This window comes from Arachis ipaensis, chromosome B1, assembly GCF_059453495.1.
Source record: "Arachis ipaensis isolate K30076 ecotype BB chromosome B1, ASM5945349v1, whole genome shotgun sequence".
NCBI classification, from domain to species: Eukaryota; Viridiplantae; Streptophyta; class Magnoliopsida; order Fabales; family Fabaceae; genus Arachis; species Arachis ipaensis.
In genome coordinates this window covers 117,783,789-117,798,706 of record NC_142436.1, presented here as the reverse complement: position 1 = coordinate 117,798,706, position 14,918 = coordinate 117,783,789, and the positions used below count along the sequence as shown (strand labels likewise).

The window sequence follows — 14,918 nt, the reverse complement described above, 5'->3', positions numbered from 1 at the left end:
AGTCTCTCTGCTAGAGGATACTTCTGCAACGGCTTTTGCACGGCCTTGTTTCTGCCTGTGATTCCTAGTAGATTCAGCTAAGTCGCTGATCAATTGCCATGCCTCATCAGTGGTCTTGTACTTTTTCATAGATCCATTGCTAGCACTTTCCAATGTGGTCTTATCTTAGGGCCTCATGCCCTGTGTGACATAACCGAGTAACACTATCTTGTCAATCATATGGTGGGGGAAAGCTTCCAGAAGATTATTGAAGCGCTCCCAGTACTCATAGAGAGTTTCAGAATCATCCTGAACAATCATGGAAATGTCTTTTCTCAGTTTATCAGTAACTTCAGCCAGAAAGAACTTTTCCAAGAATTCTCTTCTCAGTGTATCCCAGTTGGATACAATTGCTGCTGGTTGAGTGTAGTACCACTCTCTTGCCTTTCCCTCAAGAGAAAACGGGAAAGCTTTCAGCAAAATTGAAGTTTCATCTGCACCATCACGCCTGACAGTAGAACAGGCTGCTTGAAAATCTCTCAGGTGCTTGATAGCCTCTTGAGCAGGTAAGCCATGAAACTTGGGCGTCAAATTGAGCAGTGCGGTCTTTATTTCAAAATCTGTAGCTACCGCTGGGTGATCCGCTTGAAATGGTTGCATTGTAAAATCAGGGGCTCCAGCCTCCTGGATAGTAACTCTCCTGGCTGCTGCCATGTTACCTGCGCGTGAAACAACCAAATCAGTAGAACGGGGGCTGGTTTCTTTCTCAAGTGACGTTTCAGATCCGCCCTTAGAAAGGACTAACCGACGCCGAGCTTGCCTTATTCGTGAAATAGTTCTTTCAATCTCAGGATCGAATATTAGCAAGCTTGGGTCAGGAAGCGAACGTGTCATCTAACGAAAGAAACAAGTAGCTTATAGTAGCAAAATAAAATAGAATGCAAATAAATAAATTCCAATTAATAACTTTAGCACTCTATTACAACTCCCCGGCAACGGCGCCAAAAATTGATGCAAGCGGAAATTGGCGAGTTAAGAATGATTATAAAATATGCGTTGCAAGTATAGTTCTCAACTAACCAGAAATCCGCTTATCAATTTAGAAGGGTGTCACAGAAATTAAAATTAAAATACTGGGAGTATGGATCCCAGGTCGTCTCCCAACGAGTTGCAGAAAAGTGTGCTATTTATTAATCAGATGTTTTCAAAAAGGTTTGAATTGAATGGCAGAAAATTAAATTAGAGAATTTATATAAATTTAAATAAAAGCCTTGACTAGGAGTTGATTAGCTGGAAGCCCTATTCTTGTTGGAGTACTCTCAAGATTAATTGACAATTGAGGGTTATTATGTTTAGTTGTCCCTTAGTAAGTAAGGGAAAGTCAAACAAGTTGGAATACTGTTTCTATCCACAAGTTCCAATCCACTCTTGGGAGGATTGGTGTGAGTGACTAGAGAATAATCCAACAATAACCCAATTACAATCTTTCTCTTGAGCATCCTAACTCAAGGGTTCCTTTCAATCAACTCCCCATCAAGTTAGGGAACTACTCGCTCATTGTAAATGTAAAATTCATAACATAAGAAAGGGAATTAAAGAAAGACATGATAAATAATGATCAAAAGATTAATTAAAAATAAAAGTAATTCTTGTATTGATAAATGCTAAAATAATCCAATGGTAAAATTAAGTAAATTAAGGAACATGGAAGAGTAAGAGACAAGTAAAGAGAACGAACTAGAATGTCAAAGTCTTGATGAGGCAATAACTCTTCTCAATATCCCAATGCAAAAACAATGAAAAATAACAAATCCTAAAAACCATGAATGTGTAGAAAGAAAACCTAGAGGAGAGGAAAACTAGATCTAAAAACTAAAACTATGCGAAATGAATGTTGTTGTTGGTTTCTGCATGTTCTCTGGCTCTAGTCTGCTTTTTTGGGCCGAAAACTGGGTTAAAATAAGGCCCGAAATCGCCCCCAGCGATTCTGCAGATTATGCAGATCGCGCATGTCACGCGATCGCGTCATCCATGCGGCCGCATCATTCGGCTTTCTGCTTTACCACGCGGTGATAGACTCATAGGACATCCATAACTTTAAGGCATAGACACTTAAATACTAATGATCATGTAATAAGACACAAACATAAACATAAAGCATAGTAAGCGAAAAACAGGAAAATAAGAACAAGGAGATTAAGGAATAGGTCCACCTTAGTGAGGGTGACGTCTTCCTCTTCTTGAAGAACCAATGGTGCTCTTGAACTCCTCTATGTCTCTTCCTTGTCTTTATTGCTCCTCCCTCATAGCTCTTTGATCTTCTCTAATCTCATGGAGGATGATGGAGTGCTCTTGGTGCTCCGTCCTTAGTTGTCCCATGTTGGAGCTTAATTCTCCTAGGAAAGTGTTGATTTGCTCCCAATAGTTTTGTGGAGAGAAGTGCATCCCTTGAGGCATCTCAGGGATTTCATGGTGAGGAATTTCATCATGCTCTTGTTGAGGTCCATGATCTCTTGTTTTGTGGTCAAATGCTCTATTACTGAGCTATGGACCCTTGAGATGAATCTCTCCATCTCCCATGATTCAGAAGTGGAAGATTTTGTCTTCCCTTTCCTCTTTCTAGAGGTTTCTCTGGCCTTAGGTGCCATAAATGGTTATGAAAAAATAAAAAGCAATGCTTTTACCACACCAAACTTAAAAGGTTTGCTCGTCCTCGAGCAAAAGAAGGAAGAAGGTAGTAGAAGAAGGAGAAAATGGAGGAGATGGAGGGACGTGAGTGGTTCGGCCATGTGTGGGTGGGTTTGGGAGGGGGGAGTGGTGAAGAGGTGATGGAGAAGAGAGAATCAGGTAATTGGTGAAGGATATTTGTGGAAGAGTATTATAGAAAGGTGTGAAGAGGAGAGAAGAAGAGGTGGGGTAGGTGGAAATCCTGTGGGGTCCACAGATCCAGAGGGGCCAAGGATGTATCATCCCTGCTCCTATTAGGCGTGTAAACGCCCTTGCAGTGCAATCCTGGCATTAAACGCCAGCTTGCTGCTTGTTTCTGGGGTTTAACGCCACTTCTATGCTCTGTTCTGGCGTTAAATGCCAGTTTGGTGCTTGTTTCTGGCGTTTAACGCCAGCTTGATGCTTCTTTCTGGCGTTAAACGCCAGTTTGATGCTTCTTACTGGTGTTTAAACGCCAATAAGTTCTTCCTCCAGGGTGAGCTACTTTTAAAGCTGTTTTTCATTCTGTTTTTGATTTTTCAGTAGTTTTTGTGACTCCACATGATCATCAACCTAAAAAAACATAAAATAACAATAGAAAATAAATAAATATAATTAAATAACATTGGGTTGCCTCCCAACAAGTGCTTCTTTAATATCAATAGCTTGACAGTGAGCTCTCATGGAGCCTCACAGATATTCAGAGCATTGTTGGAACCTCCCAACACCAAACTTAGAGTTTGGTTGTGGCCTCCCAACACCAAACTTAGAGTTTGACTGTGAGGGCTTTGGTTGACTCTGCAGTGAGAGAAGCTTTTCATGCTTACTCTCCATGGTTACAGAAGGAGATCCTTGAGTTTTAAACACAAGGTTGTTCTCACTCAGTTGAAGGACCAATTCTCCTCTGTCCACATCAATCACAGCTCTTGCTATGGCTAGGAAGGGTCTTCCAAGGATGATGGATTCATCCTCATCCTTCCCAGTGTCTAGGATTATGAAATCAGCAGGGATGTAAAGGCCTTCAACCTTTACTAACATGTCCTCTACTTGTCCATAAGCCTGTTTTCTTGAGTTGTCTGCCATCTCTAAAGAGATTCTGGGAGCTTGCACCTCAAAGATCCCAAGTTTCTCCATTACAGAGAGTGGCATTAAGTTTATTCCTGATCCCAGGTCACACAGAGCCTTCTCAAAAGTCATGGTGCCTATGTTACAGGGAATTAGGAATTTACCAGGATCCTGTTTCTTTTGAGGTAATTTCTGCCTATCCAATGCATTTAGTTCATTGGTGAGCAAGGGAGGTTCATCTTCCCAAGTCTCATTACCAAATAATTTGGTATTCAGCTTCATGATTGCACCAAGGTACTTAGCAACTTGCTCTTCAGTAATGTCTTCATCCTCTTCAGAGGATGAATACTCATCAGAGCTCATGAAGGGCAGAAGGAGGTTCAATGGAATCTCTATGGTCTCTAGATGAGTCTCAGATTCCTTTGGTTCCTCAAAGGGAAACTCCTTATTGGTCACTGCGCGTCCCATGAGGTCTTCCTCACTAAAATTCACGTCCTCCCCCTCCTCTTTGGGTTCGGCCACACCAAGTAAGGTAATGGCCTTGCACTCTCTTTTTGGATTCTCTTCTGTATTGCTTGGGAGAGTACTAGGAGGAGTTTCAGTGACCCTTTTACTCAGTTGGCCCACTTGTGCCTCCAAATTTCTAATGGAGGACCTTGTTTCATTCATGAAACTTAAAGTGGCCTTAGATAGATCAGAGACTATATTTGCTAAGCTAGATGGATTCTGCTCAGAATTCTCAGTCTGTTGCTGAGTGGATGATGGAAAAGGCTTGTTATTGCTAAACATATTTCTTCTACCATTATTAAAGCCTTGTTGAGGCTTTTGTTGATCCTTCCATGAGAAATTTGGATGATTCCTCCATAAGGGATTATAGGTATTCTCATAGGGTTCCCCCATGTAATTCACCTCTGCTATTGCAGGGTTCTCAGGATCATAAGCTTCTTCTTTAGAAGATGCCTCTTGAGTACTGTTGGATGCAGCTTGCAATCCATTCAGACTCTGAGAAATCATATTGACTTGCTGAGTCAATATTTTATTCTGAGCCAATATGGCATTCAGAGTATCAATTTCAAGAACTCCCTTCCTCTGAGGTGTCCCATTACTCACAGGATTCCTTTTAGAAGTGTACATGAACTGGTTATTTGCAACCATGTCAATGAGTTCCTGAGCTTCTGCAGGCATTTTCTTTAGGTGTATGGATCCATCTGCAGAATAGTCCAATGACATCTTTGATAATTCAGACAGACCATCATAGAATATATCCAGGATGGTCCATTCTGAAAGCATGTCAGAAGGACACTTTTTGGTCAGTTGCTTATATCTCTCCTAAGCTTTATAGAGGGATTCACCTTCTTTCTGTTTGAAGGTTTGAACATCCACTCTAAGCTTGCTAAGCTTTTGAGGAGGAAAGAACTTGGCTAAGAAAGCCGTGACCAGCTTATCCCAAGAGTTTAGGCTATCTTTAGGTTGAGAGTCCAACCATATTCTAGCTCTGTCTCTTACAGCAAACAGGAAAAGCATAAGCCTGTAGACCTCAGAGTCAACCCCATTGGTCTTAACAGTATCACAGATCTGCAAGAATTCAGTTAAGAACTGAAAAGGATCTTCTGATGGAAGTCCATAAAACTTGCAGTTCTGTTGCATCAAAGAAATTAATTAAGGCTTTAGCTCAAAATTGTTTACTCCAATGGCAGGGATTGTGATGCTTCTTCCATGTAAATTAGAATTTGGTGCAGTAAAGTCACCAAGCATCTTCCTTGCATTGTTATTATTTTCGACCATGTCTCCTTCTTTTTCGAAAATTTCTATCAGATTTTCTCCAGAGAGTTGTGCTTTAGCTTCCCTTAGCTTCCTATTCAGAGTCCTTTCAGGTTCAGGATCAGCTTCAACAAGAATGTTCTTATTCTTGTTCCTGCTCATATGAAAAAGAAGAGAACACAAAAGAAAATATGGAATCCTCTATGTCACAGTATAGAGATTCCTTTATGTGAGTAGAAGAAGAAAAGAAATTCGAACACAGAGAGAGGGAGGGGGTTCGAATTTTTAAGAAAGAGAAGTGTTAGTAGATAAATAAATAATTAGATGGAGGTGAGAGAGAAGAATTTTCGAAAATAATTGAAAAGAAAAGAAAAATATTTTTGTTTTTATTTTGAATTTTGGTTAGAATTCGAAAATTAAGAAAATAAAATTAAATCAAATTAAAATTTAAAACAAATAGTTAATTAAAAAGGAATTTTGAAAAAAAAGGAAGGTGATTTTCGAAAATTTAAATAGAGAATTAGTTAGGTAGTTTTGAGAAAGATATGATAGTAAACTTTTAAAATCAAACAAAAAGTTAAGTAGTAAAAAAAAATTGAAAATCAAAGTTTGAAAAGATAAGAGGTTAGAAAAGATTTTAAAATTGATTTTAAAAAAGATTTGATTTTGAAAATTAAAGTTGATTACTTGACTAACAAGAAACAAAAGGATATGATTTTAAAATTTAAAGATTGAACCTTTCTTACTAGGCAAGTAACAAACTTAAAATTTTTGAATCAATCACATTAATTGTTAGTAAAGATTTTGAAATTATGAAACAAAATAAGAAAAAGGTTTTTGAAAATAAAATTGAAATTTTCGAAAATATGAAAGAAAAAATGAGAAAGATTTGATTTTTGAAAAAGATTTGAAAAAGATAAGATTTTTAAATTGAAAATTTGATTTGACTCATAAGAAACAACTAGATTTTAAAAATTTTTTAAAAAGTCAACTCAAATTTTCGAAAATTTATGAGTGAAAAAGGGAAAGATATTTTTTTTATTTTTGAATTTTAATGAAGAAAGAGAAAAACATAAAATTGATGCAAAACATAAAAATTTTGGATTAAAATAAAAGATGCATGCAAGAACACTATGAATGTCAAGATGAACACCAAGAACTTATTTTTGAAAATTTTTAAGAAAAGAAAAACATGCAAGACACCAAACGTAGAAATTTTTAATTTTTAGACATTATGAATGCAAGAATGCATATGAAAAATAAGATGCAACACACAACAAGAAAATATGAAGATCAAACAAGAGGATTCATCAAGAACAACTTGAAGATCATGAAGAATGCAATGCATGAATTTTTGAAAAATGCAAAAAAGAGATAAACATGCAATTGACACCAAACTTATGACTTGACACTAGATTCAAGCAAGAAACATCAAATTATTTTTAGTTTTATGATTTTATTAATTTTTTTGATTTTTTTCGAAAATTAATTGGAAAACGAGAATTAAGGATTTCAAAATTTTTAATGAGAATTCCAAGAATCATTCAATGTTAGTCTAAAGCGCCGGTCCAGGAATTAGACATGGCTCACTAGCCAGCCAAGCTTTCAGTGAAAGCTCCGGTCCAAAACACTAGACATGGCCAATGGTCAGCCAAGCTTTAGCAGATACAAATCAGGCATACAACAGCTGAATTGCTGAAGAAGTCAAAGAAGCTCTTCTCTTAAGGATAAGTGAAACCTCGGTCCAAAAGATTAGACATGGCTTAACAGCCAGCCAGGATTCAACATATCTCTTGAAACTCTAGAATTCATTCTTAAAAATTCTGAAGCCATAGAATAATTTAATTTTTTTTCGAAAATAATAAGAATAAAAGAAAAAACTTAAAATTAAAATAAAATTACCTAATCTGAGCAACAAGATGAACCGTCAGTTGTCCAAACTCGAACAATCCCCGGCAACGACACCAAAAACTTGGTGCACGAAATTGTGATCCTTAACAACGGCACCAAAAACTTGGTGCTCGGAACGTAATTCACACACTTTGTCACAACTTCGCACAACTAACCAGCAAGTGCACTCGGTCGTCCAAGTAATAAACCTTACGTGAGTAAGGGTCGATCCCACAGAGATTGTCGGCTTGAAGCAAGCTATGGTCACCTTGTAAATCTCAGTCAGGCGGATTCAAATGGTTATAGAGTTTTAATAATTAAAAGATAAATAGAACGTAAAATGGGATAGAGATACTTATGTAAGTCATTGGTGAGAATTTCAGATAAGCGTATAGAGATGCTTTCGTTCCTCCTAAACCTCTGCTTTCCTGCTGTCTTCATCCAATCATTCCCACTCTTTTTTATGGCAAGCTTTGTGTAGGGCATCACCGTTGTCAATGGCTACTTTCCATCCTCTCAGTGAAAATGGTCCAAGATGCGCTGTTACCACACGGCTATTCATCTGTCGGTTCTCGATCATACTGGACTAGGATTCATTAATCCTTTTGCGTCTGTCACTACGCCCAGCACTCGCGAGTTTGAAGCTCGTCACAGCCATCCCTTCCCGGATCCTATTCGGAATACCACAGACAAGGTTTAGACTTTCCGAACCTCAAGAATGGCCGCTAATAGTTCTAGCCTATACCACGAAGACTCTGATCTCACGATCAGAATGCTAAGAGATACACATTCAAGCATGTTTGCATGTAGAACGAAAGTGTTTGTTAGGCACGCGTTCATAAGTGAGAATGATTATGAGCGTCACATAATCATCACATTCATCATGTTCTTGAGTGAGAATGAATATCTTAGAGAAGAAATAGGTCTGAATTGAATAGAAAAATAGTAGTACTTTGCATTAATTCATGAGGAACAGCAGAGCTCCACACCTTAATCTATGGTGTGTAGAAACTCTACCGTTGAAAATACATAAGAACAAGGTCCAGGCATGGCCGAATGGCCAGCCCCCTAAACGTGTACAAAATGATCTAAAGATAATCCAAAGATATTCCAAAAGATGTAAATACAATAGTAAAAAGTCCTATTTATACTAAACTAGTTACTAGGGTTTACAGAAATGAGTAAATGATGCAGAAATCCACTTCCGGGCCCACTTGGTATGTGCTTGGGCTGAGCATTGAAGCTTTCACGTGCAGAGGTCTTTCTTGGAGTTAAATGCCAGTTTGTAACCTGTTTCTGGCGTTTAACTCTGCTTTGCAACCTGTTTCTGGCGTTTAACTTCAGAATAGGGCAGAAGGCTGGCGTTGAACGCCAGTTTGCGTCATCTAAACTCGGGCAAAGTATGAACTATTATATATTGATGGAAAGCCCTGGATGTCTACTTTTCAACACAATTGAGAGCGCACCATTTGGACTCCTGTAGCTCCAGAAAATCCACTTTGAGTGCAGGGAGGTCAGAATCCAACAGCATCTGCAGTACTTCTTCAGCCTCTGAATCAGATTTTTGCTCAGGTCCCTCAATTTCAACCAGAAAGTACCTAAATCACAGAAAAACACACAAACTCATAGTAAAGTCCAGAAATGTGATGTACCCTCAACAGTGCATCAGAGCGTACTTCTATGGACTAAGGAAGGCAAACCTAAAATTGCCAAAGCGGATTCGAGTCTATATGTCGAGCAGATGCATGTCGATTTTAGAATTTATAATCGAAAATTAAAGCCTTTAAATGTTGATCAATCTCTAAATCCTTATAATTGTGAAGGGCGTTATTTGACTTCAGAAGGCCTTTCGGTAAAGTTGCATTATCCAGACGTGGGCTTCGAACTGACTGGTTGGGACTGTCTTTCTTGAAGACTCTGAAGATTGCACCATGAGCTAGGTTGAGGGGGTTTCCAATTACCTGGTAACATTACATAATTATTTAAATAATTTTCAGTTTTTAGAAAATAAAGATGATTCTTCTGATGAAGTTGAATCGGATAGGGTTAGTAAATTTGTTAATGGTAGTATGTTTGATTCGATGCTTCCAGTCGAATTTAGTTATGATTTCCCTACTTCTTGTAATGAAATTAATGATGCGAGCTGGATTGCCGATTTAATAGCAGAGGTCCATTGTGTAGAAAATAAAATTAGCAATGATTTAATCGAAAGTCAAGTCTCTTCTATTTCTCATGATTCTATTGATTTTACTTTTGATTGTATTTATGATTTGGAGCCTTTGGGATTTGAAAAATATTCAATTAAAGAGGATGATTACTATAAAGGGTTCGAATCTCAGGATCCTTTAGAAGAAATTAATTTGGGGACTCATGATGACGTTCGAATTACGTATATTTGTAAAGATCTTGTTGATCCTTTTTGAACTGACCTTTTCAATTTGTTACATGAGTTTAAAGATTGCTTTGCGTGGGATTACCATAAAATGCCTGGTCTCGATCGTTCATTAATAGAATATCGATTAGCATTAAAACCTAATACTCGACCTGTGAAGCAAACCCCAAGACGTTTTGCTCCTGAAATCAATGTGAAAATTAAAGAAGAAATAGAACGCTTGATCAAAGCAAAATTTATTCGAACTACACGTTATCTAGAGTGGGTATCAAATATTGTCCCTGTGATGAAGAAAAATGGGAAGTTAAGGGTGTGCATTGATTTTCGAGATTTGAATAATGCCACTGCAAAGGATGAGTACTTTATGCCGATTGCAAATATGTTAATTGATTCTGCAGCAGGAAATGAAATTCTTAGTTTCATGGATGGTTATTCTGGATATAACCAAATTTTCATTGCGGAAGATGACGTAGCTAAAACTGCCTTCCGTTGTCCTGGGGCATTAGGTACATATGAGTGGGTGGTTATGCCTTTTGGTTTAAAAAAATACTGGAGCGACATATCAACGAGCAATGAATGCCATTTTCCACGAGTTTATTGGAAGATTTATGGAGGTATATATCGATGATGTGATGGTCAAGTCGATTTCTGTGAGTCAGCATATAGACCATTTAAGAAAGGCATTCCTTACTATGAGGAAGAAATGATTAAAAATAAATCCGTTGAAATGTGCTTTTGGAGTGTCGGCTGAAAATTTCTTGGAATTTGTTGTTCATAAAAAAAGAATAGCCATTGATAAAAATAAAGCAGATGCAATATTAGCATTGTCTGCATCCAAATCGAAGAAGAAAGTGCAATCATTTTTGGGTAAAGTTAATTATCTTCGAAGATTCATCTCGAATCTTTCAGATTGAACTAAAGTGTTTGTACCTTTAGTGAAATTAAAAAATGGTTCGAAATTCGAATGGACCACAGAGCATCAATTAGCGTTCAATTCGATCAAGGCGTATTTGTCAAAAGCACCTATTATGGCAAATGTTTGTCCATCTGAACCTTTAAAATTATACATTGCAGCATTTGAAAATACTATAGGGTGTATGTTAGCTCAAGATGATGAAAACGGGCATGAACGGGCAGTTTATTACCTTAGTCGAGTTTTAACCGATATTGAGACAAGGTATTCCCCGATCGAAAAATTGTGTTTGTCACTATATCATGCTTGTATGAAGTTAAAATGTTATATCGTGGCTAAATCAGTGAAAGTTATAGCGCAAACCGATCTTATTAAATATATGTTAAGTTTTCCTATATTGAGAGGACGTTTGGGGAAATGGATGCTAGCGTTAACAGAATTTGATTTACAGTATGTCCCAGCAAAGACTGTTAAAGGACAGGTCATTGCAGATTTTCTTGTAGATAATTCGAAAGATCTGCATGATCAGGGAAAAAATATAGTTGATGTAGAAGTCAACTATTGGAAATTGTATTTCGATGGATCTAAGAATAAAGATGGTGCAGGGGTTGGAATTCTCATTATCTCACTGGAGGATATCCCATCAGAGTTCTTGTTCGAATTAAAGTATCCTTGTTCCAATAATGTAGTTGAATATGAGGCTTTGATTTTGGGTCTTGAAATTTTAATCGAAAAAGGAGTTTTAGAAGTCCAAATTCTAGGAGATTCACAATTAGTTTTAAAGCAGTTGTCGAAGGAGTTTAAGTGTAATAATGAGATGTTACAAAAATATTTAGTAACTGCTTGGGAGTTATTGACGTCTTTTCAAAAAGTTTCTTTGGTGCATATCCCTAGAATTCATAATGAAATTGCTAATGAGTTAGCCCAAATTGCTTCAAGGTATCGGGTCGGCCCAGAGACTTTTAGAAAATTATCTGGTATCCATCAAATTTTGGTACTAGCAAATGAAAGAGAGGTCTTGTGTATAGATGGATGGGAGGATTCTGATTGGAGAAAGACTATTGCTCTTTATTTAAAGGATCCCAATGTTGCAGTTGATAGAAAGATAAAATTACGAGCAATGAATTTTGTCTTATTAGCTTATGAATTATACAAAAAAGGGATTGATGGGAGTTTGTTAAGATGCTTAAGTCGAGATGATCAAAGCATTGCTTTGGATGAAGTCCATAATGGAATATGTGGTGCCCATCAGGCAAGGAAGAAGATGAGATGGGTATTGTATCGAAACCATGTATATTGGCCATCTATGATAAAAGATTGTATTGATTATGCAAAGGCATGCTTGGAATGCCAAAAGCATGGTTCAATTCAACAAATTCCAGCATCTGAATTACATTCGATAATAAAGCCATGGCCATTTAGAGGTTGGGCTTTGGATTTAATTGGATTAATTCATCCTCCTTCATCCAAGCAACATAAGTTTATCTTAGTAGCGATTGATTATTTTACGAAATGGGTTGAAGCGATTCCTTTGATTGAAGTAAGTCAAAATGAAATAATAGATTTTATTGAGGAACATATTATTCATCGATTTGGAATTCCTCAAACATTAAGTACTGATCAAGGAACAATGTTTACTGGTCATAGGATGAAAAGTTTTGCGGCTTCAAGGAGTATTAATATGATTACTTTGACTCCTTATTATGCACAGGCTAATGGGCAGGTAGAAGCAGCAAATAAGATATTGATAGGCTTGATTAAAAATCATATTGGGAATAAATCTCGAACATGGCATGAGACTTTAAGTCAAGTATTATGGGCTTATCAGAATTCACCAAGAGGTTCGACAGGGACTTCACCTTATAAATTGGTGTATGGCCATGATGTAGTGTTACCATTAGAAATTAATTTAAATACTTTAAGAGTATCAAAACAAAATTATTTGCCAGTCGATGATTATTGGAATGCAATGTTTGATGAGTTAAATGAGTTAGACTCAGAGCGAATCTTAGCACTTGATAATGTAATTCGACAAAAAGAAAGTGTTGCTCAAAGTTATAATCATCGAATTAAGAAAAAATCTTTCAAAATAGGTGAGTTAGTTTTGAAAGTCATTTTACCGATGGAAAAGAAATCAAGATTCTTGGGTAAGTGGTCCCATAGTTGGGAAGGTCCCTTTCAAGTGATAGGGGTATATTGTGGAAATGCTTATCAAGTTAAAGATATTGAATCAGGGAAAGTGATTAATTTGATTAATGGGAAATATCTGAAATATTTCTATTGTTGGCAAACATAGAAATTTAACATGCATAAGTTCAGAAAAGTTAAAAGTCATTACAAAAACAAAATTACAAATGAAAAGAAATTCAAGGCGCCACTAGTTTAGCCAAATCAGAGCGCAGCTTTGTCCTTTTGTTTTCCAGAATGGAAAGCACTTCAATTTGTTTAAACTTGTCAGTTTGAATTTTCTCAAGTTGTTTTTCATATTCTCCTTTCTTGGTATCAATTGAGACAAGTTCTTGAATAAGGAGATGTTGATCTTGCTAGGCTACGGCCAAAGGTTTGGCTAGGGTGTCTCGACTTTGGCGTATGGTGGCAAGTTGTTCTTGAATCTGAATTAATTCTGCCTCAAGTCTTGCTTCTTTTTTATCATGAAAAGCTTGAACAGAAATGGCATGGGAAATTCTTACATCAAATTCCTCATGAGAAGCTTGGATGAGTTGAGCGGTTGCGTGACAATTTTCTATATTGGATTTGGCTATTGCTTCTTCATTCTCGATTTCTTGAAGTTGGAATTGAGATGAAACACTCTCATTAAGAAGCTGTTTGAATTCTTGAATGGAGGCAGAATGTGGTGTGTTAATTGGGAGTTCAAAAGAGGAATTCAAAAGATCAGCCAAGAGTTTGTTGAGAATTGGATCATTAACCCATGTGGTAGGTGGATGATCCAGAAGCTTGATGAGTGATCGAAATTATTCCCGAATATCAGGATCCAATTCAATTGAAGGCCTTGATGTGGCAGGTCTTGAGATCGCTGGTACAGGCACTGAGATTTTATTTTCCTGGATAACTTTATTTAAGACAGAAATCAAGTTGTCCAAGAAAGAACTTGTAGGAGTGGTGGAAGCACTCGTTGTTCCAGGTCTTGGTCCGGGAGGAGTTTGAAGGTTAGTTTGGGGTGAAGATCTGGGTTGTAACTTGGGAGGAGTTTTCGAAACCTTAGACTGAGAGGAAGTTGAATTAGTAGTGTCAGCAGCTTTAGAAGAAGAATCGGAGTCTGTGACTACTATATTTTCTGTGGAAGATACGGCTTGATTATTTGGTGAAATTGATTCAAGTTTATGGGTTTCTTCTAGAGAGTGCTGCAAAGGATTTGCTGTTAGATCAATCACCTATGTCGTGTGAGAAAGTGGCGGATGAGTAGCAGAAATTGTTTGTAGGGACCCGGTGAATTGGATTGAACCATGTGATGTGGAATGCTCTGGGTCATTCTGTTGTTGAGGAATTGGTTGATCGAGAGCTCCAGTAGAAGAAGTCGATTGGGCAACATTAATAAGCTAATACAAAATGTACACAATTGTGAGTTTAAAATTTATTTTTTAAACTAAGTAAAATGTGTAGAGATGGTTGTGTTACCTGAGGAATTCTGGATCTTAGTATTAACTGAGTGACAGGATCAGAATCGGCTGCATCTTTCAATTGAGAGGAAGCAACAAGAGTGTCCTTGTTGGTTGGTTCACTTTCATCAGAACTCTCAGTTGATGATGGCAGTATCAACTGATAAGAAATTCAGAGTTGAGTATGGTTAAGAAAATATAAGTTGAAGTGCATCTTAAGTCAAAAGGGAGAATTATAGGAAATGGTTACCTTTCGAGAAGTTCTGGTAGGAGTTCTTCTACTCTTAGATGGTGGTGGTCGAGCAGTTTCAGCTTTCCTTTTTTGAGTTCTTTTTGGAGAACTCTCAACAACAAGGGTAGTTCGAATTGCAGTTTATTGAATGTCTTCCAAGGTATGGGTGTACCTAGAGTAGTAAGCAGCCCACCATTCAAAATAGGATTTGGTGATATAGAAGCTGCAATCGTACACCACGAAATTGAAACGGTCCCTGCGCTGTTGATTCTTTAAGAGGTAAGAATTAAAATCCTCTTGAGTAGTCAAGGTAATGTGGCAGAAAGGATCATCATTTCGAGGTTGTGGTGTTGGGATGGCTTG

At 37.4% G+C, this 14,918-nt stretch overlaps 1 non-coding gene across 1 annotated transcript; it reads left to right on the top strand.

Moving 5' to 3' along the window:
- The first annotated feature begins 213 nt into the window (after positions 1-213).
- LOC148578074 (small nucleolar RNA R71) lies at positions 214-321 on the top strand. The gene has a single exon (XR_015903652.1). It is a non-coding gene; the product is annotated as a small nucleolar RNA R71 (small nucleolar RNA).
- The last annotated feature ends 14,597 nt before the right edge of the window (positions 322-14,918 follow it).